The sequence below is a fragment of the Culex pipiens genome, chromosome 2, assembly GCF_016801865.2.
Source record: "Culex pipiens pallens isolate TS chromosome 2, TS_CPP_V2, whole genome shotgun sequence".
NCBI lineage: Eukaryota > Metazoa > Arthropoda > Insecta > Diptera > Culicidae > Culex > Culex pipiens.
Window position 1 is genome coordinate 204488104 of NC_068938.1, and position 23788 is coordinate 204511891.

Sequence of the window (23788 nt, forward strand, 5' to 3'; positions counted from 1 at the left end):
GCATTGTTTGAGTTCCCACTTTACAGGAGAAAGACAGCAGCAAGCGGAGGAGTGCCCTAACAAATCTGTCAGGCCACTACTGCCTCAAATCTCGCTCGGCACTCGCGTCGGCTGGTCGCGCGTTCGTACCCTGGTTGAACGAGAACCGCGGTCGCCGTAGAGCTGGCTGCCATCATCACCAGAGAAAGAAGAGAAGAGGTTCCCCAGGAGAGGTGTGTGTGTGGCGAAGAAGTGGCCAATAAAGAAAAGATATCTTGTAATTTTTCGCGAGGTAAAAATAGCGAGCCAAAATGAATGAAAAAGGGGCATTTGCTGGTGGATGGTGATGGGAAGTCGGAGATGGGCGTCGGATTAGCCACCGGAAGAGGGCTATTGGTGCCGGAAGTGGCCTGAAAAGTTGGTGCAAGAGAAAAAAAAAAACGGGGAGGCAAAGCGAAAAAAAAGAGGGTGGCTTGAGGAAGAATTTCTCCAGAGTGAGGTCGATGATGGCCAGCGCGATGGTTCATGGCGGTGTTGCCGAAGAGTAGCGGATGCATAACGCCACTTTTCATCGTTCCGGGTGCTGCTAGAAGTGTGTCTGTGGCCAATGGGCGTCCCGATTTGCGGTGGCAGAGTACCCCGACAATGGCAGCGTTCGTGCTGAGCAAATCTGGTTTTGGTGGATGCTGTGACACCGGAGATCAGCGGCCGGGAAAAAACGCACAAGTGCTTTCAATTGAGAAAATATGCTAAACAAGTGATAAATTGTAGTGCAGCAGCAATCTAGAAGGAGCCGCAGCCGTAGCTGCAGCGCAGGAAGCTGTGCAATCCGGGTGGATAACGGGGAGTGAGAGAAAGATATTCAAGAAAGGGGCAGAGATTGAGTGCATGCAGCAGTAGATTTATTCACACACAGTTGCAGCAGTAGTGTTTGAGGGATTACGGGGACAGGAAGGGCGGAAGGTGGGCAAGGAACGCGGTCAAGAGATTAGTTCCTTCAGCGCACAATTCGCCGTCGTCGACAACAACAACAATAACAACAATTGCAGTTCAGCATCCAGCTCATGCCAGCTTAGTAGCAGTAATGGACAGATGAATATTCATATGTAAGTGGACCACTTCAGCACACGTTGATTGTTGGGTAAAGAGATAGAGAGAGAGAGAGAGCTCTCGCTTTAGGGCGGTGGTGTGTACTACAGAGTAGCCAGTCAGTGTTGACAATCATTTCAGCTAAGCTTGTTGGAGACATACAGGAAACGAGCAATTGGGAAAGTGCATTGGATACCACCCACCCGACCCGACCCCGTGTGCGGTGTAGGTTCGTCAGGGTGTCAATTTGCAGGAAATTATAACTTTTAGTAAATCTTCATTGTCTGAGTAATTTTAAAAACATGATTTGCTCCGAAACATCAAAATTTCTTGCGAGAAGGGAATACTCTTTGCCAAAACGCTGTGTTGTTATTTGTACTTCCGCGCCTTCCATTGACCAATTCAACGAATCATCTTTGCTGTTAACTCTTAGCAGTATGCCTAGCCATTGTGAAAAGTTACATTGAAAGTATGGTACGGTAGTCAAAGACATGATCATGATAAATATATTTCTAGAGTTTTGTTGAAAAGGTCCTATAAAAATTAAACACAATTTTTTATAGGACCTTTTAAAAAAAAGTCTAGATTTGATAATATTCAGTAAAAACTCTTGTACAAAGGTTTCCCGATCAGGTGGAAAGAACTGAGTAAGTTCATGTTCTGTTATTGTCAGGAGGTCAGGATTTTTTATTAAAACACCCAGATACGCTGTTTGTGGGACAAAAAAACTCAATCTAGTATTGATCCTTGCACTGTAACTTGGATTTGGCCCGCACTTTTCTCTCGCACTTTTGACAACAAAATTTCCAAAAACTAGGCAACCAGCAGTTGTTTATTTACATTTCCAGTCGCAGTTTCCACCAAACTGGACATTCGCACTTTAAAATTGCGATTGACAGGTGAGCAACATCGGCTCGCTTTGATCAATTTTTGAGAAAATTCAAATTTCCCAAGCCAGTTTGACAAGTCGCAATAGTGCGATCGATAGCAATAATTTAGTGCGAAGTCCAAGTTAGTGAGAATTGCGCAATATCAAATTTTCTTTTATGTTTTATAAAGTAACGCAGATAAGGGGGGGGGGGGGGGTGTGTGTTTCGAAAAGTTGTGGATACTTGTGTTACTTAACGCAAAATAAATTTACCAACACATTCAAAGTAGATTTACATCGCAGCTGCAGGTTTGTTTGCATCAGATTTGCTATCTCTTTCTAGCATTTTTTTTGTCATGCGACTTCTAGCTGTTTTTTTGACTGATTGCTCGATATTTCAGCCAACACATTTCTCAGGGACTGTGACAGCTCGAGCTCGATCATTGTTTGCTTCAGGACACAGTGAAGACCATTTCTTAATTTTTGAGTTAAATTATATTTTTTTCACTCGGCCTAGAAAGCCTTATTCAAATGAAATAAAGTTATTTTTGCACATTGTTTTTGGCAGGTTTTTGAGCAAATATGTCAAAACCCATCATTGTTTATTTTTATTCTTTGGCCGTGGTCTAACAGCTCTATCCTGGATTTTAGTTGGCACCGATAAGGGACAATTTGAATTTTGAATTCTTTTTCTTTTAAAAACTTTTTGGCCATACCGTTTTTGACAACATGAGAAGATTTTTTTATGTTGCCAAAATCAGGGAAATCTGAAAAGTATATTTTTAAGAAAAAACTTCGTATATATTTTTGCCCCTTTCACAATGACAGGTGTACTTAAAGGGAATATTCATAAATCACTTAATGACATTAAAAAATCATGCATGATAATAGATATTCTTGTTTTAAAAACATTTATTTTGAGTAATAACAAATTATTTTTTGTTATGAATGTATTTCGAAACCAAAAATATCAAATTAATGTGGTTGTTTCCAAAATTAGGCATATTGTGGAATTTGTAGCCAAAATCGTTTCTTAGTATGTTAGTATTAGTTTTTATTTAAATCATAATGAATCTTGAGTAAATTTTCAAAGGTAGGTATAAGGCTTTCTAGGCCCAGTGAAAAAAAATATAATTTAACCCAATAATGACGAACTTCTCGTCAAAGTGTCCTGATGCAAACAATGATCGAGCTCGAGCTGTCACAGCCCTGCGAAGTATGTTGGCTGACATATCGGGCGGTCAGTCAAAAAAAAAAAACAGCTAGAAGTCGCCTGACAAAAAACTTTTGCTGGAAAGAGATAGGAAACCTGATGCAAACAATCGTCCAGCTGTAATGTAAACTTTCTTTCAATGTATTTGTAAATTTCTGACTAGAAAGCCTTATAGCATATAATAGGTGATTATGACGACAAAGATTTTACACAAATATATTTTATATTATTATTTTCCATTTTGCCACTTTGCTTATATTCAAAATCAGTTCCAATTTGAGTTGTGTAAAGAAAAAGTGGCAATAAATTGTTGAGTTGAGATCACCAATTCATAACAGAGATTTTTTAAATTTTGGATACAGTCATTTTTAGATTTAACATGATTTTCATTTATCGGAAACTTATGCAACAGGGCACGTTTCAAAATAAAATCAAAAGTGTTAAAACCGAACAAAAAAATATTGCATAAACCTCGTTAAAAAAGTCAATTGGCAACTTGACAATTATTTTCTGACTTAATTTTAGGCAAACTCAAATATTTTAATGTGTTTCAATCTTCAAAAAATGTTTTGAAGGTTTCATACGTTTCATAGGTTTCAATACGTAACAAACTCATAAACTCGATAACAAACCGTTGGTGGTTGAATTTGTTGAATTTGTATTCCGGCTCCTCGGTTCGAGCAGAAACTTGCAATAGAGACCACAAAAGACCTATGGTTCGTTAAAGTGGATGGTTTGTTTTTTGTTTGTTTAGCCTTTGAAGAGGTATGAGAAAACAAAAAAAAATATTTCATTGGTTTTAACGCTCTACAACCCAATCACGCCTCTAGACAGGCTGCAATGTTAAAATTCGCCAAAACTCAATTTTTCAACCAATTTTTGATCTTTAAAAAACAGGATTAGAAAGAAGAAGTTTTAAAATTTTAGGAAAATTTTAAAGCTAGGAAGAAGTTATGTTTTTCGTAGAACAAAAGTTGCTCAAAATGACCCACGGGAAAATAAAAAAAAATCGGAAAAAAAAACTTTGGCTGTAGAGGGTTAATCGACATCATTTGTTAGCATTTTTAAACATTATCGAGCAACTCCATGTCAAACAGGGAATCGGTTGTACCCGACCCTCTCCGCTCTCAATGAAACTTTGTAGTCATGTTATCCTAAGCATATATCAAAACAGTCGTTTGATGGGGTATCAAACTAAAACGTGACCCCGTTCGTTTGACAACAGTTGGTGTCAAACCATCGGGGTTTGAGTGTACTACACTGAAAAAATATTATGTTTTCAGTTATGAGCAATGTAATTAACTTATATCTGTAAACCAATGCATCCAATTGAAATGTGGTCAAAGACAAACTTATGGGAAATTGGACGAGGTTTCCAGTAAAAATATTTTCGAGACTGAAAAATCAAGTCTGTCATACAGAATTTGCCAAAAACCATAAAAAAACCTATTTTTTCAACATTTTTATTTTTAAAACCGCTGTAACTTCATAAGCATTGGACTTGGGACAATAGTCAATATGGAGACTTTTATGTAAAATTGTCTGGAAAATCGACTCTCGTGTTCGGTTTTTGAAAATTTTGACGTTTAGAGCACTTTTCAAAAAAACAGTTTCAGTAAATGATTTTTGTATTTTTTTAGGTGAGTTGCTCCATCCTGCATTTTTCGTGAGTCTTTTTGTAACATTTAGGCTATTTTCACAAAAATTTTGAACGAAAAAAAAATCGTGGGCTCACCTTCAAATTTGACTTTTAAACTTAAAAATCAAAAAATCTCATAAAATTGGCGTGTTTTTTTCTTTCAGTGTATTTTTTTTCGGAAAGCCCGTCAAATTTCCTACAAGTTTGTCTTTGACCACTTTTTGATACGATGCCACGGCTTCGAGATACAGCAATTTTTAAATTACGAAATACAAAAATATTTAAAACACTCACGCCCTTCTCAAATGTCATTATCGAGTGTAACTGGCTCCATATACACAAAAATGGCTTATATATGCCTAGGATAACATGTCTACAAAGTTTCATTGAAATCGGAGAGGATCGAAAAAAAAGTACCTAAAAAATTCCTGTTTTGGGCTGGAATTGCTCTATCTGTAGTTTCCACAAAACATTTATTTTTTACATTTTTTTTAATGCTCTGATTTTTTTTATCACGTGCAAAAAGGCGTCAAAAATTCATTATTGGGAGATGAAAAAAATGCCGATCATCGCCTACTGATTTCCATTGATAGATCCTCTGTAAAAGTTCTCGAAGGAATCGGCGAAAATAAACATCAAAAAATATTTGCAACGGCCCAATTTTTACTAAAAAAAGTCATGGGTTTGTTAGGAAATGCATTTAAAAGTAAGGAAAGGGTGTAACTATAAACGATTCAAAGTTCAAGAATTTGCTATTTGAAAACCCACTTCGCCACCCCCAGACAGCTTTATACCGGTCAACCCGGTTGTGCTGCGTACTTAATTATATCGAACCCGGACACCAGCGGGCGGGACTCCCTCGAGGGTATAGTGCAACTAATCACTTTGCAACAAAGCCCTTTCAAACGTGTCCGATCTATACATTTGTGTCAACTGGGCTGACTGGACTGCATCAGCATTTTCCGTCCGGTTGCAGTTGAACTTCAGTCCAGTTCATGTAATTTAGACTACAAAACATATACGCCTCTATTATCATCATTACCGATGTTGGCGACGAACTACAACACAACTAAACCGGGCTCAGCTGACTGGATTTGTTACACTACGACTCGACAGTCAGTGTACCAGAGAGCGTCGATTGCGTAGCGCGTTCGGTGGAATTAGAAATCTGATAATAATTGGTTGACGTACTGTTGTTGCTGCTGGAAGTTGTTGGCGGAGGCTAGTGGTGACGATTCACTTTTTTTTCGAGCGAAATCATGATCCACACCAGGTGGAGGTGAAGATCAGCCACTTTTTTGCTGCTGCCCCAGCTGCTTCTTCTCCGCTCAACTCTCTCGCGATTTAGCCCTCCCATGCTTTGGTGGCGTGATGGTAACCTGTTTTGGGTCTGCCTGAACTTTAGTAGCAGTCCACGTAGCGAGATTGTTTTTTTTTTGCTTCTCTCCCTTGCAGAATCGGTAGAATGATCGTGCAAACGGAGCGTGATGATGATGGTGTGAGTCATCATGTTTTGCTGCAGCAAGAAAGTTTGACTCAGTCATTTTCAATTTTGGTTTGCCGTTTGCGCTATCAAGACCTCAACTCTCAAGTGTATTATTATGTCACGTTGTTTCTCGTGAATCCTGTAAAACTGAGGTAGCGGAATTCAAACGGTTCAGGTATTTTTTTTGAGTTAATTTTGTTGAGCAATAAAAAAACATTTCTTCAATTTAGTTCAAATTTTGTTGAAACTTTGCTCTGGGCGCCGGACAGGAGCTTGCGGCCAGGCCTGCAAAATTTTTCCAAACCTGCGTACACATGAAGCAAACCAAAATGTCAGTTCACTGCTAGCATGTGACTGTAAGCCTACTGTGTCCGTTCAACCACTGCCGCCTGACTCGTGCCGGTCGGCTACTGGAGAATGAGAGACGTGAAAAAATGAGCTACACTCACTCAATTCGTGTCGTATGACTGACTCGTAAAATCCTCTCTAAACACTATTTTGACTATTTTTAAACAATTGAATGGTTCTAGACTGTGCTAAACACTTAAAACAACCATAACTTATATTCAAAATTACATTTCCACGCATAAATACGAACTTTTTGTGTAAAAACTTATTTCTTTATGTGTGTGCGTGCAACGTTGAATGAACGTTGAATTGAGCATTGCAGCTGCTCAATGAGCTAGGGCACTCACGACTGAGTCGGGTTTGTTTATGTCACGGTTTTGCGGTTCAGTGAATGGATCGGAAAAAAATCGTGTATGCGTCGCCGATTTTCGCGTCAGGACCCCTGACATTTTCAGCTCTGCTTGCGGCACGCACCGGCATCCAGCACGTGTCGAAAAAAAAAATCACAAGGAAAAAATAACTTTGAAATAACGAACATTTTTAGTCACAGTAACCAAAACGAAACCAAAAAAAAAAACACTAGCACTCCGCGGGCACTAAACTGACTGACTGTACGAATATTTAGTCATTTGACAGATCAAGTTCAAAGACTCTTGAATTATGCTTTCATTAAACGAAGAAGTTTTAGTTGAGGTTTAAGGCAGTTTGGTCCTAAAAATATCACCTCAATTTTAGTTGAAAAAGTATAAAAAATAAAATTATTAAATTGTTCTTTTTCTCTGATACAAAAAAAAATAACCATAAATATCATTAAAAATCAATTTATTATGTCAATCGGTTTTAACCGTTTTAGTCTCGTTTGATCCATCTTGGTAAAGCTAGTTTCTGGGGGCAGATTCAAAATCAGCGGACAAAATAACATAAAATGCATGTAAATGGACAATTTTCAAACTTCGTTAGGGTGGTCTCATACTCTTTTCCTTTGAAGATTAGACATTTTTAAATGAAGATATCTCGAGTTTAATGGAAAACACCCTTGAGATTTTTTCAGCTTTTGTAAGGTTAGATCTCTCCTTTCGAATGCAACTTAAAGTTTGACCTGCGCTTTTTCGATATATTTGAATGTTTTAAATTTGCATCTTTTTTTTACCTTTAAATGGCTGTTACTTTGACCCTTACTTCAAATTGACTTGTCAAAAAAATAATGCCTCTAACATAACTTTCATCTAAAACTTAACTCTGAATTAAAAAAAGCAAAGTAATTCACTTGAACGACCCCCGGGTCTTTTGTGGTCTCTGTTGCAAGTTTCTGCTCATTTTTAGGCGTCCGAAGGATGATGTGTGGTAAAGTCACCCAAAACCTCTTTATGCAAATGGACCGACGTTTTACTTCCCCATCTGACAGAAGGCGTGATCAGGCAAATCTCGTCTCGAAAAATGCCTATTACACCAACCACTAAAGCACCGGACCCTGAATTGCTACGCTCAAAAAACTGATTTTCGAAGGTTTGCTCAAATGCTTTCTTTAAATTTGGTCGTAGATGGCGTAGATTGCGAGATAAAATTTTAATATCTTGGACAACGATGCTACGATTGGCAATCACAACTACTTATTAGAAGACAAAAAAAAAATCCAAAAATATTCAAGAAAAGTTAGATTTTCAAAATCAGAATTGAATAATGCCATCAAAAGTGCAGTGCTTCTTGGGACGCGCAGTCCTGTTTTTTCGTGATTAATTTTTTGAGATGCGGCAGCTTCCACTGAGAAATTTAACGCCCTGATCGACATTACATCATTTTTTAATCAGCCATCAGACTGATCGAGGTGTTACATTTCTCAGAGGGCTTGTTTAATTTGGTGAGATCAATCCGATAATGTATCCTAATCAAAATAAACCATTTCATATTTAATATGCACTGGGTCTTTGTGAGATGATCTTGTCATCCCATCAATTGAAATCTTGTGTTTATAAGAGTTTTATTAATGTTCTTTCTGTCACCAACAGTGAGCGAGTTGTGGCGCTTTAACCACGGCAAATAGTGTCCAGGGCATTTGTGGAAATATAGTGTCCCATCCTCGAAGGTCCCGGAGCACCAAAACTTCTTAGCTGGTGGCTCCCAACGATTTATTGCTCCTACAAACAGGAACGTGAGCGGGGGATCCCCACGTTTCTTCCTCCCCTGTCGATTCAGAAATGTGTTGTTGTTTAACATTCGTGTTCAAACTCAATCCAATTCAAAGAATCATCTTTGCGGTAAACTTTACGCAGTTGGCCTGGCCGCTTTAACGTTTGTGATGTTTCAAAGCAATTTATTGCATTGGGCACTGCAATTGTTAATAATGACAAGAGGATGCTAGGCGTTAATCAACCTAAGGCATTTTCCAGGATGCCCTCGAAAGACTGGCTGCGCTAGGGTTAGATTAGATTAGATTAGATTAGAAAAGTTAGATTTTCAAAATCAATAAAAGCTGCCCCTTTCTATTTACAACAACTCTTCTGAAGACACCAAAGCTTCATAATTTCACAATTTTTCGGAAATTCAAGTTTCCACTTAATTTTGCAATAATTAGGCCGATGCAAATATTTAAAAAAGTTTTTGTCCCTCGGCCCTGGCCGAGGTCAAGGGGGGGCAAAAAAAAAAATATAAAAATTTAAATAACAAGCCATAGTCTTCACATTTAAATGAAAAAAGGTGTTTTAAAATGCATTTTACACTAGTTCAGTTGTTTTACAATCATTAGTTTTCAAAAAATCTAAGATCTGACAAAAACAAAAATTGTATCGAAAAAAAAGATTTTGCATCGAAAATTTTCAAAAAATCTTTAGATTATTTAATAAACCCAAACATGCTAAAAATGATTTTAAACGCAGAAGAATGTATTTTAATTTGATTTCAGCTGGTTGCACTTGAATTTTCATTGAAATTTTGAAGTTTATTGTAAAAATATTTTTTTTGCCCCCTGATTTTTCGGGCCAATTTTGAAGGGAGGGGGGGGGGGACAAAAATTTTTAAAAATATTTGTACCAGCCTTAGAGGGCTTAAAAAATTTAAAAGCATTCAAAATATCTAAAATCTGTCTGGAGAGTTATGAAAAATACCAAAAAAGGCAATGGATATTCCGCGTAATACCCAAAAACCACGCGGCAAACCAGCCTCGGAACGACGCGCCGCACTTTCGGCAAATGCGCGCTGTCATATCCCATACTGCGCGTTTTTGTTGATCTTCTTCTTGTTCGAATCGCTCGGCATCGTTGCCAGGTATGTTTTTTTTATTGCACTAAAAGTGCAAAAAATCGCTGACAACAATGTTTGCGGCACATTCAGCATTTCAGGCGCGGCGTGTACCTTCGAAAGAAATGGACAATAATCATTGGAGGTTTTATACTAGGCCTGAAACTTCTAATTAAAAACAAATACTAAACAAGATAAACGCATATAAAAATACAAAAAAAGAATGAAACTAAAACCTAAGATATTATTTTTCGTAGAACAAAAGTCGCTCAAAATAATCTACTGTTCTATAAAAATACCTCGAAATGAATATATTGGATGAATATATGTTGCAGAGATTTCCAAAAAGTATCCACATACACTCAAAGTAAAAAGTATCCTTTTTTCAAGTTCACCCGTCGTCAATCCTTTAAAAGGGTATCGAAAATGTACTGAATTTGACATACCCTTTTAAAAGGGTGACGCCGGGTGAACTTTAAAAAAGGATAGAAAGTATCCTTTTTGAGGATTGAAAGTACCCTTTTGAGAAATACTTCTGACTTTGAGTGTAGATCGTCATGGTATCGTCGTTTGAATGGAAACAATTTAAAAGCAAGCAAACAAATTGGGATATTTACATTTGTAGAGTTTTTTTAAAGGTCCTATAAACTATTTTGTTTCATTTGCTTATAGGACCTATTCAAATAAAAAAAACTCTAGATTTGCAACAATTTCAGAACAGAGGAAGGAAAATGTAATTTGAAATAATCTCCAAATTCTATTGAAACTGTACCCATTAAATTTTGCAAAAAAAATATCTTTTTTTTTTGTAGCAATTTATATATTCTTCTGATTAAGATAATAATCAGCTCAGCATACAAAACCCCTGCCTTAGTTCTAATTTTGACAAGTTCACCATTCTCTGTCGAGATACCCAGGGAAGCTCTAGCAAAATTGACTCAAACAATTAAAAACTTTGCTCTGCTGGGTGCTATGTTAAACATTTCCATGTGCACAATTAATTATCAACCGCAAGCTGCTGTTCAGTGGGCCACAGAATGTGTCCACGACAACGCCCCGAGAAGCAAAAAGAACACGGGGTTTTCCAACGAAAATCGTCACCCTGGTTGCTGAAACAAAGTTTATACTAGTGAGCGGTATTAGCGATAAAAACAGTCTACTAAAATGGCCAAGTTCATGCTCTTATATGCAACACGTGACCTCGACGTTGTCTAAGAAGGTAAACTTGAGATTTATCACGTTGAGGGTTTGAAGTTGGTTTAGTGACACAATTTCGTTTTGTGACTGTTTTTGGTAAAACATGGCGATCAACATCAGCTGTATCAGCATTATATTTTTCATAATTTCATAGCCGGCCGGTCGGCCTTCCTAGTTGTCATTAAATTCTCATAAAACCTAACAAGTTTTGCTAACATTGTTCGACTAAACTATGAAACAGTAAACTTCAATCTCTGCCCAGCTTACACGAAAACAATTCGCCATAATTTCTCGTTATGCTTCTTGAACTCGTAATCGGAGAAAAACAAACATCATCACATACAATCCACGTGCTACATTCTGCTGCCACTATACTCACAACCGTCCAACGTTTCGCACACTGATAACACAAAGAGAGGGCGGGCGACGGAAGTGCTCGTTAAATCCTCACAACAACGCGTAAAGGAAAGGTTCTATTTTTGGGGACGTATCGTGTCGGCTTCGTTTGGAGACGCCACATTCTTGAGTTTATTCAAAACACAAAAAAGAAACTAAGAAGTCGCAAAATCCATAATTCGCACGTTGCCCTTTGAGAATTCTTTTTGAATGTTTCAGCAGGACCCGAAAATAGGTTTGAGTGTGTCATTTCATGACTTCTTTTTTCATTTGTCGTCGAAATTTTGGCGATGAGTAACGTGAATTTAAATTATTCGCTAATTAAGACATCATGCGATGTAGTCTTTTTTGGCGCCAAATAAATGGGGTGATCAATTTGAAAGTCTCAGAGCAAATGAATTCTATCGTAACTTCGTGACTGTTCCCATTATTTCAAGAATCCAATTAGCAAGTTAATATAAAAATGTGAACAAATGATATGTTGCATGCCAATATTGTGAGTTTATTTTTAACACAAAAATAATCAAACAAAATAATAGTTCAAATTGGTCTTGTTCTCCGAACAATCCATTTGAGTCTTTTCGCCTCCCAAAATTTGTGACGTTATCTCTCTTTTTCGTAGAGTTGAGTGGCAAGAGGCTAAAAAGCCAGACAGCTGAAAGTTACATGCCAGAAAGCTGTTAGCTAACCGTTATCGCTACTTGGGGTTAGTGACTGTTTAGTAGCTACTCTGTTTCGTGTGTTTCAAACACTTTATATTGTTATAATTTTTCTCTTTTTAACAACGTTGTTTTACTAATGTTATCTTTAATTACATACAATTTACAACTTCTTTATTTATAACCTTTTATTTTTAATATATTCAGATACTGATTTTTAATAAGAACGAATATTTTATTTATGTCTTGAAAATGCCAATATTGTGAGTTTATTAATTTTAAAAATAATTTTTAAAAACAAAGAGTAGGAATCTCGCAATCGAGAACGCCAAGGCAATGCTGAAGAGCGAATAATTTAGATTTAGAAATCATGAAAAGGGCATAAATTATATTATCTCGCCTTATGAAGGCCGATGCAAATATTTAAAAAAGTTTTTGTCCCTCGGCCCTGGCCGAGGTCAAGGGGGGGGGGGGGGGGGGCAAAAAAAAAAAAAAAAATAAAAATTTAAATAACAAGCCATAGTCTTCACCTTTAAATGAAAAACGTGTTTTAAAATGCATTTTACACTAGTTCAGTTGTTTTGCAATCAATAGTTTTCAAAAAATCTAAGATCTGACAAAACAAAAATTGTATCGAAAAAAAAGATTTTGCATCGAAAATTTTCAAAAAATCTTAAGATTTTTTAATAAACCCAAACATGCTAAAAATGATTTTAAACGCAGAAGAATGTATTTTAATTTGATTTCAGCTGGTTGCACTTAAATTTTCATTGAAATTTTGAAGTTTATTTTTAAAAATATTTTTTTGCCCCCTGATTTTTCGGGCCAATTTTGAAGGGGGGGGGGGTGACAAAAACTTTTAAAAATATTTGTACCAGCCTAAAATGTAAGTCGCCATTTTAAAAATAAGAAAATATGTTTTCCAAATGGTTGAAAATTTCACACACACAATTTTCATTTTTAACATTGAAAATCTGATCCATGGTTTCTAAGATATTATCGATTGAAAATTGAGGGTCAGTTACCCTATACCCTAACGAGTGATTAATAAAAACTATCATTTGATGATTCTTGCACCAAAACATCAGCATTTCTAGCGACGTTCACTATAGCTTGTGAATTCTCTTCTCTTATCTTGCGATTGCCAGCAATCAATTATCAATTTCTGGCCTGGACAATCAACACACATACATGACGAAAGCCAGTCTGCAACCTGCTAGGGTCACCATCTCTATGTGAATGTGATTCTATCGTTCCTTTTCTTTTTTTCGTTAACGAACACTCGCCGAAGATTCTTTTGTTTTCTCAGAAAACCGCAATGAAAGAACGCGAGAGGGGGTTTGGAATGTTTGTTTTTTCGAGAATTTTGTGAGGAGGGGGGGGGGGGGGGGGGTGAATGCGAGAATGAGAGAGAAAAGAGAATGTCATATACGGGATTGACACCGGCAATTATTTTTGCTGAGAATATCTCGACGCAAAAGAGCAATGAATTTTGGGAAGATGAAATTTCGCGCTTGTGAACTGTAGTCACTGAGCACTGAAAGTTTGATATTTTTATAACACTGCCCTACACCTCAAAAGTTGGCACTTTTTGTCGTCTAGTATAAAAAACATTAAAAGAGATTTTCATCGTACTTTTTTATGGAAATCCCCCACATTTGTATGTAGACTTGTATGTGGAAACTATTTGGACATATGGATTCGATAAACAAAGTTCCATACAAATAAAAAAATACAATAAAAATTCAATTTCATACATTCTAGAGAATTGCTCTTTTACAAAATGTTAATAACACTATGAAAATATAGATTTTTTATTTTGGTCTGCTTCTTCAATTGTGAAACATTGAAAAAGGTTATTGTTAATCATCTAAATATTTCTTTATTGATCGTTAACTGATATGATTAAATTTGCTCATGTTTATTATTTCCTTTTAAAAACAAATCGAACTGTTTGACATGCTCATCAAAACATGTTTTCTTACTAAGCACAACTGGCATAAAATATGTAAGCTTCAACAAAAAAGGCTGTCGTTGAAAAATCTGATGTTTATGAAAAATAAAAGGAAATTTCATAAAACGTTTCTTATCACACATCACACTAGAAATTAATAATAACCATGTAAGAAACAATGTTAATTCAATTAACAGTTTTTTCATTCAATCATTCACTCACTTGCATAAATTTCAGCACCATTGACCAGCTGTTATGTTACGTCTGGGCTGTACTTTAACTAAACACATAACAAATATTATATGTGTGCTTTAAAGTCACTCATCGACCCAACTATCTGTAGTAGGTATTTTTTGCTTGTTTGAATGCACTTTCCACCATCGTCCCTCGTATCGCCTATCGGATACTTATAATCGTTCAATTTGCCTGCTCCAGCTAATCGTGGCAAGTAACCGTTTGTTTTGCTGCTTATACTATATGCTCGACGTTTTCTTCCATTCCAACGCGGCCACTTCCTATGTGAATTGTACTCATCATCAGTTTGGTTTTGTGGAGGTGCATTTAGTCGAAACGAACCTGCAAACATGTGCTGCGATAAGCGAAACTAAAGCGGAAAGCAAAAATGACCATTTAAAAAAAGGTAACAGTAATTAGCAACGGATTAGCGATTTGGTGCGATTGGAAGCTATACGGAAAGAACGATCGGGGATTAAAACCCCCGCTCTAAAGGTAGAGATAACTGTAAAGTTTTTAGTTTTGCTGCAATGGAAGATACACCTTTGTAGGCTAGTATGTACTTAGTCGGTATAAATGTGCAGATTGCACCTGATAAGTTTGTTATTGGAACTCCACTGCTTTTGCAGAACACGATGAAACACTTCCTTAATGTAAATAATAGGTTATTTTTTTTGTAGACCTCATACAGGACCATTCATAAACCACGTGGACACTTTTTTGAAATCTCAGACCCCTCCCCCGTTTCCCCCCCCCCCTCTGAAGTGTAACTTTTGCAATATCCAGAGGCGACGCGTGGCCAAAATGTATACCTGTTCAAACAATCTTTTTAGCAATTTTCAAGTTTTTTAGCTCAATCATATTTAAAAAATATCTTTTATACATAATAAAAAATAATTAGATGATGAGCAATATTGTTGTGAGAACTGTTGATCACATGATTTTTATTGAAATAATAATTCTTTCAAATAACAGCAATTATTATTGTTCAAGAAGTGTAAAATTGAAATGCTTTTAACATTGTAGTTTTCTATAATTAGCTTGTTTTGTAAATAGAAAAACTAAATCAAAACTTGAGGCGTAATCCAACCACAAGTTTTTCCCTGGAGTTTTCTTCAGAATGACTTCTCTTATGTTCCATTGGATTAGATTAGAGCAAAAAAAAAAAATCATTATTCTCAATTCTCACTAAGCAAACATTCCGGATGTTGACCATTCCAAAACAATTAGGCCATAAATATTGTATTTTACGTTTCTCTTCAAAATTTTCCTAAAAAACTAGAGGGAAAAAATTAATATCGATGAAAATTATGAAAACCTACAAAAAATTAAATAAAAAACATCACTTTGTAAAATTTTCCCAAAAAAATTTAAACGATCAAAACTCAAGAATTCAAACCTGGTACACATTATTACGACAGCTTTATTTTGATTTTTGTTTTTGGACAAACAACATGTAAAGGAAATTATTGTATGCTTGGTAGGTTAAAGATTTTGTTCTATTTTCTTCCAAATTATTTTGCAAATCTGTCGATGAACGTGCTTGCTCACTTTTAACTGAGCTATTTATTCCTTTATTTCAGTTAAAAACGCCTTTTCGACGTCGTCGTGCTATCTTGTCGCACCCGCCATTTCGACGTTCCGAGAAAAACGCGTTTTAATGTTTGACCTTGAATATACAAAATCGAGAGCACGCAATGTAAACAATAACAAACACGTTTTGTTTGGGTGACCATTCTGTGCATTGTCCCAAAGTTTGGTTGAAGTTGGTTGCTCGAGTCCCGAGTTATAATTACAAATGTTTACGGTAGTCTAGCTTGTACGTGCGACAAACGCATCCTGACTTTCCTGGCCTGAAATCCCTTTGGCCTTTTGTCGCACTTACATCAATTTTCATGGAGTGACAAGATAGCACGACAAGATTGAAACTACTTTCATATGTAAAGTGACAAAAATGCACGGAGTTTTTTTTGGTTTTTGTTGAATATCTCAGGATTGAAATCGAATTTTGGGGATCTGTGAAGGTCAAAAGGTGAGGCATTGTGAGCTGCACAATATGGCGTTCTTAATTCAATTTGTCCCAAAATGCACGTACGACAAGTTAGCACGATGGCGACGTTTTGGAAGCAACATGCCGTTCTACTATTTATAACAAATAAAAAAGTTTTACAAAAATATTTGAGCTTACACGCCAAATCGTCTTACAGGGTTGTTACGGACGGCGCGGATGGCGCGGATCGCGCGGATGGCGCGTATCGCGCGGATCTGGCGCGGATTTGCTGGCTAACTTTGCTCAGGCGCGGATTTCGCGCGGATAGCAATTTTGATAAACAAAATAATTGAGAACGATAGAATTTCTTTCAAATTACAAAGGAAAATATTATTAGGAATTAAATAAATTCAATCTTTTTCGTTTAGTGCGAAAACATCAACTTACAAGAAGTTGTTAATGAAGAAAATTTTCTTCTAAAAAATATTGATTGTTTTTTTTCTTAATACGAAACTTTGAAATAATCTTCAAGGAGCGATTGTTTTAATGTATTGATATATATTTATTACAACTCATTATTTTTAAAACATCTACTTAACAATTCAAATAAATGCCAATTTAATTAAATTCAAAATAACAAAAGTAGAAAAATTACAGAATTTTAAAAATTTGAAGCTATGAAACTTTTCAGATTTTCTATGATTTTTCAATACAAAAATTATTTTTTTCAAATTTTTGACTTATTGAAAAAAATAAAAATTCTGTTGCCACTCTGATTCAGGTAGAATTGATTCTACTCCCAATTATCACAACATGACGAAATCCACTTAGAAATCTGCTAAAATCTCCGTCTAAAAGCGAAATGTAATGTTAAAATTAAAAAAAATAAGAAATCTGGAATTCAACAATTTGAAATTTCAGAATTTCCATATTCAAATAATAAAAAAATAGAATTCATAATTTGAAATTGTCAAAACTTACAGACTCAAAAAACGTAAAAAAGTACGAATTATTCAATTGAAAAATTACGAAAATATTACAATTAATTTTTTTTTGTTAATTTTTAGTTTTTTAAGAAAGTTCTAAAGTTATCAAGTTATTAAATTATAAAATTTAAAAATTATTAGATTATTAAATTCTAGATTAAAATTATAAAACAACCTATCCCTCATGGATTTCCTATGCTAGAAATTATTAAATTTTTAAATTATTAAATAATGAAATTTTTAAATTATTAAATTATCAAATTATTAAATTATTAAATTATTGAATTATTAAATTATTAAATTATGAAATTATGAAATTATGAAATTATGAAATTATGAAATTATGAAATTATGAAATTATGAAATTATGAAATTATGAAATTATGAAATTATGAAATTATGAAATTATGAAATTATGAAATTATTAAATTATTAAATTATTAAATTATTAAATTATTAAATTATTAAATTATTAAATTATTAAATTATTAAATTATTAAATTATTAAATTATTAAATTATTAAATTATTAAATTATTAAATTATTAAATTATTAAATTATTAAATTATTAAATTATTAAATTATTAAATTATTAAATTATTAAATTATTAAATTATTAAATTATTAAATTATTAAATTATTAAATTATTAAATTATTAAATTATTAAATTATTAAATTATTAAATTATTAAATTATTAAATTATTAAATTATTAAATTATTAAATTATTAAATTATTAAATTATTAAATTATTAAATTATTAAATTATTAAATTATTAAATTATTAAATTATTAAATTATTAAGTTATTAAATTATTAAATTATTAAATTATTAAATTATTAAATTATTAAATTATTAAATTATTGAATCATTAAATTATTAAATTATTGAATTATTAAATTATTAAATTATTAAGTTATTAAATTACTTAATTATTTAATTTTTAAATTATTAAATTACTTAATTATTAAATTTTAAAATAATTAAATTATTATTTTTTACCATTTTCTTAGTTCGGACCATTTTCGGAGTCATATTTTAGTTTAGAGAAATTTAGAGAAGAAAATAATAGAAATTTCGTGTTTCGATTTTCCAGCGTAAAGTTTTGGCGAGAATTATCAATTACTAAATCCCTAGATTTTATAATTTGGTGATTAATTTTATGATTTTAATTTTGTTCCTGAATTTGTTTTTAAAGCAACGATATTTAAAAAAACTAATATTGCTTCAGAAATGGCAGAAAAGGTTCCATTTGGTACAGGTGGGACATGAATCCACAACTGATCAACGGTACTGATCCAAATGCCTTCTGTATTATTCTTTTTTCGTTTAAAATTTCATTCATTATGTTACTCTCTTCTATATTTGTCGCGATATTTTTTATATGGCGCGGATTTCGCGCGGATTGGGTTTTGGGGTCGGCGCGGATCCGGCGCGGATTTTTTCTCGACTTTTCCGTAACAACCCTGGTCTTAGAATCATGGAACAGCCAAGCGCATTCGTATCCATAAAGCTCTCAATGAAAATCTAACGCGCAATGAAAATTCTCCCAAGCAGCCGCCAACCTGTTCGTATTTCTCTATGCACGAGTTCCCATAGAGTTATCTAAGGCCGCTGTCACGCACACTAGCACACCATTTGTTTTGCTGGCCGGTACAAAATTTAACCTCAATCTTTTTTGTGTACGTATACGCAATACATGCGCACGTAGATAACTCTATACAACGCATCCAAATATACACAGAAAGACCCCCCTATTTGCACACGCTGGACGGTATGAATGTGGTAGTTCAGGGTGTGCATGGAAGCTTTTGCACAGTCGACATAAAAGCGCGCGAGCCGAGACTCGAGCAGGGAGAGAGCAAAGTTCAAAGAGAGAGAGAAAAACTCTCTCCCTGCTCGTGTCTCGGCTCGCGCGCTTTTATGTCGACTGTGCAAAAGCTTCCATGCACACCCTGAACTACCACATTCATACCGTCCAGCGTGTGCAAATAGGGGGGTCTTTCTGTGTATATTTGGATGCGTTATATGGGAACCCGTGCATGGAGAAATTCGGACAGGTTGGCGGCTGCTTGGGAGAATTTTCATTGACGCTCTATGATACGAATGCGCTTGGCTATTTCATGGTTCCAACTTCCAAGAAGAGTTGGCGTGTTCGTTCAATTATTATGATGAACATATTTTAATTCTTTCTTCAGAAAGAAATCAAAATGATCACCTGTCCTATGAACAGGTTGAACAAGTGAACGCGACGCCTCTGGCAATATCGTTGTGAAACTACTTACTACCTGTCATTCTCTGACGACCAAACGGCCTTCTTTTCATCGTCGAAAATAACATTACTGGAAAGCACTTTTCAGTGCTGATCTTCACGCGCTTTTCTTGGGTTTTTCCGGAATTGGGTAATTCTCTACCAACTCACATGAAATCGGGAAAAGTTGCCCCGTTTTTGGAATTCATGTTTTAGTGATCAAATGTTGAAATAAAACCCAGGAAACTTGTTTCTACCTAGTCTGCAGAATCCTAATCATAATCTACCATTTTACTGAAAGCTCCAAACTGATCAGAAAATTCCTTCTCAAGAGATAGATTTCCAATACAGTTCAAACTCATTTTTTTTCGTTGTCTTATTTTTGATTGTCGAGATCATGTATGAATTTTCAAATCAAAGATGGCGGTAATGAAATATGGTGCGTTTGCACCAAGATTTCTGTTACATACATTTTAGTATCATCAAAACTACGGAAACTATCGATATAATTTTTGATTCATCCCCTGAAGAGCTATCTGCAATGTTACATAAACTAGAGATTGACTATTTTTACATCAGATTGTTGCAGAATTGGATCCTCAAGATTTTTTAAAACTTTTTTTTCCAATTTTGGAATAAGAAGACTACAACTTTCTTGGTTGCTGTGCACCCTTAAATGGGTAGGAAAACTCGAATTAAAATAAATACATGTTTTTGATTCGATTATTCAAAGTCTCATACACACCTTCGAAAAATCGAGGCTTCGGATAAACGAGTATTGACTGTTTGCACATGCCAATTTTGTATGTCTGGTTCGCAAAATTGTATGGAGGAAAAATTAACCATGCAAATTGGCTGCCTTTGACAAAATTTCAAACATAAAGAAATACAAATATAAAAATCTCACAAAAATTTCGAAGTTTAAGATAATTACCCTACGATATAAAAATATTTCTAAAAAAGTAAAATATTTATAATATTAATTGGGTTCAAATTGAAACATTTAAAATAAAAAAGAAATAGTTAAAAGGTTGAAAACCATGGATAAATATTTAAATAAATAAACATCATTAGTTTGTTTCAGAAAAAATCACTTCCATCAGTTTTTTTTTTGCATTAGGTCGTTAAGCTCAAATATGTTCATAAAAATACTATAAGTGTTGTGGAAATTTTCAGTCCAAAACAGCGGTCAAATTTGCAACGATGAAATATTGAAAAAAGAAATGTATTTGGTAATGTAACACGTAATCAACCACTCAAATTTGACTAAATGAAGTTGCAAAACTAGAAATAAAAAAAAATAAAACTTCATGATTCGATTATTCGAAGTACCTTAGAATCCTTCGGATAATCGAGCTTCGTATAATCGAAATCTGGGATAATCGAGTCTGGACTGTATTTTAAAATACAAAACAAAATAATTGGTTATTTTTCTAAATTTTGTCACAAGCTTATAGTCATTGTGGGTACTAAATTAAATTTCTCCTGTTTTTAGGTATTTTCGCAACAAAATCTTACAAACGAATATTTTATAAATAAACATGTTATTTTCGGTCATAAATATGTCATTATCACCTTTCACTCCCACATGCCACGTCATCAATCAACGGCAAAATTTCAAACGAAAAAAAAACGTCACTCAACGCGCTCCCCAAGCGTCCCCCTTGAGAACATTTTTTTGACGGGCCCGACGAAAACGCCGGCCGACCTTTGAATTGTGTTGCGTTTGTGTCTAAATTTACTCTCTCACTTCGATCGCGCATGCAGTGTGTTCGCGGTCAATGTGTACGAGTGGCGATCTGACGAAATTTCGGATGACGATCGCACTTGACCGATCTGCCTCACCCTCACCGTAGTGAGATAGAGAGAGAGAGAGAGAGAGAGTGAAAAAATAACGAAAAAGTGTTTCGCGTGAGTAACAAACTACAGTAGAGAGGGGCTAATTTGACATATTCTAAATATTTAATTTATTTGTCACAGACTAATTTTTTTGCTACATAAATTTGATTTTTGTTGTGGTTTTTATTTGACAAATTGGCAAACCTTGTTCTGTTCATTTAGTTCAAAATATTTTTCTTCAAAATTTAAGTCAAAACAACCCCCATTTATGGTCAAATCGGAGAGGGGGATTTTACATCAAAAATGTTTAGACGTGTGAACGGCGGGAAAGCCGCCATCATCCATTGATTGATTTAATTGGCAGTGAGCGTAATTTTTCAATTTCGTTGTCTGGTTGACTCAATGGCCGGCATGTATTTCGGACGTCTGTGTGTGTCTGTGTTTGTGATGTGAAAATTTATAGATGAATGGTGATGGCTTTGGCGTGGCGTAAATGAACCCAAGCCGCCGGCATTTACAGTACTGCAGGTCATAATCGTAAATTTGGCTTTTTTGCATGGTCTTGAAATGTCAAAAAAAATCAGGTTGATTTATTTTTTTAATTTAAAAAAAAATAAAAAAAGGAACTTTAAAATTTTGTCAACGAAATTTTTTATTGAAGTAAAATAAAATTCTCATAGATTTTTTTTCACATAAGACAGAAATCCCCAAACAGTGCGCACTGTTTTGGTGGATCGTTTGGGATGGATGCTTTTCAATATTATTTTTATTTTTTCGCCTGTGCGAGTTAAGTATCGAAGGTCGTTTCTGAGTAGAGTGTGTGCGTTGTTGGGGTTTGGTTTGGACGCGTGTGGACGGCGTTGACGGTCGAGCATTGGTACAGAAAACGCCAATTGAAGGTTGATGAACCAGCCATTTTTAAGCCGATTTGGGAAACTTTGCAATTAAATGCGGTGAAAATAAAGAGTTGAAACGGTATCAAGTGGAATCTAATTTCACCATTTTTTTTTTTTCAAAAATAATTTGTTTAATTAAATTAACACATTCGTGTGTTTACACAAAATAAAATAAACACAAGTTCAAACAATAATCATTCCGCGCGCTCTTCATTATGATGCCAAAGCGCATGCAAACACTTCATAATTGTCATTATACGTCTAATTATAAGTGCACTTTCATCATCATGCATTTCAACAGTCGGTGGTTGCCGCTGCCGCCGCAAAGCAAATAAAAACACTGTGCTGCCATCAACCGTCAAATCTCATTCTGTGAAAATGGCTTAGGGAATGCAAGGGTACCTTGAGTTTGAAAGAAAAGTTAGTCTAGAAAGTTAGCGTTTCGTATAAACGCCGATAATTTTTTTTTGAAATTTTGTTGTTGGCTTTGGCCAGTACTATAACTGTAATGAAGTTTTTCGAATACTTTTATTATAATCTTTTTTAAATGGTTTGAATTTTTTTAAATTAAGTTTTTTTTTCTATTTCTTTGCCCTTAGACCAACCTAGACAAAAACTGAAGACAAAAACTGGTTTTGGTAAAAAACAATTCTCTCTAAATACACATCAAGAATACCCTGCCTACCCTACATTGTTTGAATAGCAAGATGCGCAATCAAATTTGTGGTGGTTCCTTCGAGATCAACCAGCCTACTAATCATGCTAAAATACAGTGTAGACCAGATTTACCAAACAGCGCCGAGACATATATCAAATCAGGATCTATTTTTAGAAGGTCCAATAAGCAAATCTAGCGTTTTTTTATTGTTGTTTTTTTTTGCTTTTGTGTTTTTTGAGCCCACCTCGAGTAAGGAGCAAAATAAAAACAAAAAAAATAGATGCTCCCGGCTGTTTACCGCATTGACAATGACATAATGTGTGAGAAATAGTTTCTTATTATTTCAGCCAAAAAATGTAAATGTCAATTTGTGCGAAGTTTTGTTTGATTTTTGACAATGCAGACAAGACTGTAAAACTAATAAACCTGCAGTTGGGCCGAAATTGACGCCGAGAGTTATTGTCATTGCCCAAGGTTGTCTCAGTGAAGTAAATAATTATAATTAAAGAGAATTAAAAACAGAGCAGGCGTTGCGCTGTGTGTGTTGAATTAATTCGGATGCCACGGCTTTGTCAGGGTTGATGACAACTACATTAATTGAAAAATACGAATAATCTTGTAATTTTAGCTACTAAATTGAAAAAGCGTAACTGGATGTTGTAAAAAAATAATGTGTACATTTCCGTATTTTTCAAACGTAATTTATGTAGAAAAGGTTAAATTAATATAAAGGATTTTAAAAGGTCCATCAAATCTGCCGTATCTACACGTGGTGCTCATTTTCACGAACGCATGTTCACGATTTTAAAAACACTTGTTTCTCCGCGTAAGCAACCAATGTCAACAATTGGGTCCTAAAATGAAGCTTAGA

General features: G+C 34.8%; 1 protein-coding gene across 1 annotated transcript in view; it reads left to right on the plus strand.

The window, feature by feature from the left end:
* Positions 1-68: 68 nt before the first annotated feature.
* The window catches only part of LOC120416355 (transmembrane channel-like protein 7), a 37611-nt gene continuing 13891 nt past the window's right edge, over positions 69-23788 (plus strand). Inside the window, exon 1 of the mRNA XM_039578088.2 lies at positions 69-1085. The gene's annotated coding sequence lies outside the window, so the exon portion shown is untranslated. The remainder of the gene's footprint in view (positions 1086-23788) is intronic.